The following is a 5,270-nucleotide window of genomic DNA, read 5'->3' on the forward strand; positions in this document are numbered from 1 at the left end:
TTCCAAAGGGACATGCTCAACTGGGGCTTGTGTCTGTCTTCCTCCCCTTACCCCCTACTCTAAATACTATACTATTGGTACCAGGGAGCCAGAAATTTTCTGCCCCAACTATACTCTTATCATGCTTCCTGGCCCTGCTCAGGATCCTTTCAGTATTTGTCTTGGGAGGGCGGGGCAAGTGCAAGGAGGAACAGATAAGGCTAAGATGCAGCTTGTTCTCTCCAGGCATGTACCAGGCTTCTGTTTTTTTCCTGATGGAGTAGGGTGTGGGAAGAGAACAGGGTGAGGCTGAGGGCTGCTCCTGGCCTTGCAAATGTTAACAAATGTTCCTGAAACAAAAACAAAAAACTATCACAGTTATCTGGGGATCAAAATTAACATTAACTTGTTTATGATTAAATGAAGGGGAATTAAGATCACATGAGCTAACTCTTAAAAGTAAATGAGTTTATTTTTCAAATAGCATTCTTCCTTATTAAAATATTTATGTTCATATGAATATGATATTTACTTGCCAGTTGTCAATACTTATATCCATTGAATAATCAGAAAATTGTATAAATCTATTATTAATCAAATCAGTAAAAGTAAAGACAAGCAAGTAAACAAACAAAAAAAATCCCAAGATCAAGCCATAAGTAATGCAGTCCTACTATTTTCATATAGCTTGTATCTAATTTACATGTTTTATAAAAATTAAAATAAGGCTTATAATTCTTTCTATTTGTTTTTATCCAGTCCTAAAAGTATTCTGTTTACCCAGGACTAGCTTAATCAGGTGTTTAGTTAGCACATCTTTATAAGTAGCTACTCAAATAATTTGAATGTAATATTTAGGAATTTATAATATAAGTCATTGCAATACAAAGCGTCAAAATGAAGGAAATCTAAAATAATTTTGGAAGTTATAAAAAATAACTTAGAGGTTGCATAGGAACTTAATATAAAGAAAATTTCAGTTGTCTAAAAGGCAATTAATTGAGGTTTGTGGTAAAGACTTTGGGGCGAGAGAACGTGAGAGAGAACGTGAGAGAGAACATATAAGAATCATGTTAAAGAGTAGAAATTGATGGTTCAGCAATCCATTGTATGTAAGAGACAAAATAAACATTGGTAGAAAACTTTCATTTTATACTGGTGTTGAAATTAGACAGTGGTACAGTGAATGATCATGAGAATACTGGGTAATAAACAGCAAACAGTGAAGCCTTATCTGGTTTGAAAGCAGTATCTGAAGTAAAAAGAAAATAATGGAAATGATATGGGCTACTACAGAAATATAGACAGCAGAATAGTCACCATTTATATTTCATTCAACAAGTATTTATTGAATACCTCCTGTGTGCCTGGTACTGGGCTAGGGACAAGATGCTTCAGTGAATAGAACAAAGATTCTTGCCCTTTGTGGAGCTTGCATAAGTGTGCTTAAACCCAAGCTTAATGTTCAGTTGTTCCCTAAAAGATCCATATTTAGTGTTATATTTTTCTAAATATTCATAAAAGATAGTATTATACACGTAAGAGGACATAGATCTGTCCATCATTTAAGTAAAACAGTTCTTGCCATAGCACAAGCTTTTGATATACATACAAATGAAATACTAATGGAACTAGGAAAATACTATTCTACGGGTAAGCGAATATCTGAAGAAATTATTAATTACCATATCGGCACATCAAATAAACAGCTTGATAACACGATGATTCATTTAAAAGATATTTTTCTTATTGTAATTATTGTTTCTCTTTCACTTTTATAAACCTGATTGATCTAGAAAGAGAAGTCTCTACTTCTACCCCTCAATCCACTACATATTCTTTCTAATTCCATTGCTCAAGTTATAGCTCTAAGTTCCTGTAACACTGCTCCGTCTTCTTGTCTTGTTAGGTGTTATAACAGCTTCCTACTGCTGCTAGATCTAGGATGCTTCACCATTCTCTGTTGATTTACTTTGCTCTGACCATACTTCTTTATCTTATCTGTTAATTAAACTGTGAAATAACTCCTTTGCCCATACTGTCTTCAAGGACTCTGAATGATACAAAAATAAATAGCAGTGATGAAGAGAAACTTAGACAAAAATCCCTAAGCAGGTTCAGATTGTTCTCTCGACTCTTACTTCATTTGGAGAATGGGGGTTGTGTTCTTTCCAAAGATTTTGACATTGAGAAGTCTTGGACAGAGACCATCAAAAGAGCATCTACTTTAGAAAAGCTGACAGAATCCACATACATTAATTGCATGAGTTTTTAAAACTCCTGAGCTCATAGGCAGTGTTAGAAACACTTCTTCCAAAATTTTATTCTTTATAACATTTAAAAACGTTCTCCCTCAAATTCTGTTGTGTTTCCAGGCCCAAATACTACATGAATGTGTAAGGCTAAGAATTATGTTTCTTCACTTTTTTCTGTTGCTTAGACTGATGATGGATGAACCGTCTTCTCTCTCAATTATCTATCTAGCTATTTGTTCAATCCCTTTTTATCTAGACTAGTATGGTGGAGACAGTATAGCCCCATTCCACACTGTCCTCTGGCCCCATTTTGAAATATATACTTAAAGGTAAGCTGTCTAACATAGCAGATGACCTGCACTTGGTTTGACTCTTAACACTCAAAAAAATTTTTGTCCCTTCTTATCTTTTTTTTAAAAAGAAAGCTAGCTCCATCCCTTGTACAATTTTAAGTTTCCCCCAAATTTCGGAATCTTTCATCATGTTGGAAACAGGCAGGAAACAGGGAGAAACAGGCATTGTATTGTATTATAGCTTTATTAGATGCCTTAAAACAATTATCTTTTATATGTAACTCATTTTTCTTGGAAAAATAAACAGCTAAAATTTCAAAATTGAATAAAAATCTGACAGTATTAAGAGTAAGGTATTACTAACTCTGGATTCAGCACTCCTAGGGGATAGCAACAAGCATAGATAGGATATTCATTTTAAATTGTCCTTCTTAAAATAAGTCCTCTCTATCCAGAGTATAACTATCTTCCATTGCCAGTTTAAAGGGTTTGCCAGTGCATTTTTTTTAACCTAGCAGAGTTTTGGATTAGTTTATGCAAGATAAAGATCATTTTTTTTTTTTTTACAAAATGTGTCAGTAGCATTGATATGTAAAGGTTCATTTTGAGTCAATGGAACCACTGTACTTATAAGATGTTTATAAGGATAACAGTTTCCTTAAGTGCATAAATACTTAGTGCATCACGATGGATATAAGTTCCTAAAGAAATAGACATATTTCAGTTTGTTTTTTCTTATTATATTATTTTCTCCTATATAATAATGTATTTGTATTGATATAAAATGATTTATCATAATAATCACATGCATTATATGATAATTTATGGGTTTTTTAAAGTATATTTTCTCTATTGGTCTTCATATATAAAAACTGAATTTAAATGACTTTGAATTTTTAACACATGCTAGTTAGAAAATAGTCACGGTGAATAACCTCTAACCAAAATTGGGTTACTTCAGGTTATTTAACAATATGTTTTTACAATATATTCTGTTGACTATTCATTTTGATTCTGAAAAGAGTTGTATACTGGGCAATAATATAGGGTGGACATCTTGATAGATACTTGAGAAACTCTGTTAATAAGACAAATAACCACCAAAGCTATGGTCAAATCATTTGTCCATTTATAGTTCTGAGTAGTAGTAAGTCATATGGTGTTTCTTGATTAAGTCATCCAGAATTGTTGTTTGTTTTGTACAGTGTTATCCCAATATGTGTAGCTAGTCCTTTCCCCAATTACAAAACAAAACAAAAATAAATAAATTCTAAGTATTACTGAAAATTGTTTGTTTTATAATGAATTTATTTCTGTGGCTAGTTTTCTCATAAAGAGAGCATAATTTAAATAACTATATTGACTAAGACTGTTTAGTTGTTTTGAAAAGGAATTTATGTTAGTCCTGAGTTTTTTCAAATCTTACCACATAAGACATAAGAATACATAGTCTAACTGGATGCTTTTATAGGTGCATAGAAATGATTTGAATTTTGCAGGTTGAAAGATACACTCGAACCCATTCAGATTCAATATGATGCTATCTTTATCCTCAAAGAAATTATTTAGTTTAACAATAAATTTTTTATATAAGGAAGAATAATAAAGCTTGGCAGTATCTAGCATCTAATGTAAATGATCTAATACCATTATAGTTGCTGAGCAACTAGTGAGAATATGAGAAGTCCAAGCTCCAGAGTAGCAAGAAGCCCAGTTTTTAGTAGTTGTACATTCATTTTTATATTTTTCAAAGTGAATTATGTGGAAAAACTTGATGTTTTAAGACTTTAAAATATATTTACTATTTGATGACAAATAGATTCAGTGAGGGACAACCTGGAGAAAAAACAACTATGCATGGGGTATCCATGAGATGATTTCACCACTCTCTCCCTGTCTTTTTTTTTTTTCTTTCGTTCTTGGGAGTTGTCTCACAAAAGTAGTGGCAGAATGTTTATAAAATATGGAATCACGCTGAAGTGTTGGACAGCTATAGAGAAGTTAGCATTTCTAGATTTAGATTCTTATCTAGACAGCACTTTAAAAAAATTATTCTGTTAATTAAATACTATGTGGTCAGTTGGGGAAACAGGCAATGACTTGTAGAAATCCATCCAATAATGAGACTTTGTGAAGTGTCTTGGAACTAAAATTGTTTACAGAAAGGAGACCAAAATTTACTGTATTCTTACAGGTATCATTTGTAATTATTTAGCACTTAGAACCCAAGGAATAGAATTTACTTTAGGAAATAGGAGGGTCTTTTAAGTTAAAAGTTGAAAACAAAAGTAAATGGCTCTCCGATTGCTCTATAATGTCTCTGTGAAAATAGAATGAGAGTATTATAAAAATTGAACGAGATATTGAGTGATTAAACCTTCAAATAAATTGTAAATAGCTTAGAAATAGTGTTAAATAGGGGATAACCACTTAACATTTGAAAAAGCAACTAAAATATACCTTAGTTGAAGAAGTGTTAGTTTTCCTTCGGTGCTTTCCTACACTGTTTTTTAATATTCGTTACTTCTTCATAAGTAGAGTAATAATAGTTATTGAAAAGCCGCCTAAGTGATGTAGAAAATTATTAGCTATAAATGAAAATATATTGTCTTGCTTTATTGGGATATAGTGCACATACCACACATTGCACCATGTAAAGTGTACAATTCTGTTTTTTAGTAAATTCATGGGATTATACAACCATCATCACAAACTAATTTATCATATTCATTCTCCCAAAAAG

The sequence above is a fragment of the Pteropus alecto genome, unplaced genomic scaffold, assembly GCF_000325575.1.
Source record: "Pteropus alecto unplaced genomic scaffold, ASM32557v1 scaffold33, whole genome shotgun sequence".
Lineage (NCBI taxonomy): Eukaryota > Metazoa > Chordata > Mammalia > Chiroptera > Pteropodidae > Pteropus > Pteropus alecto.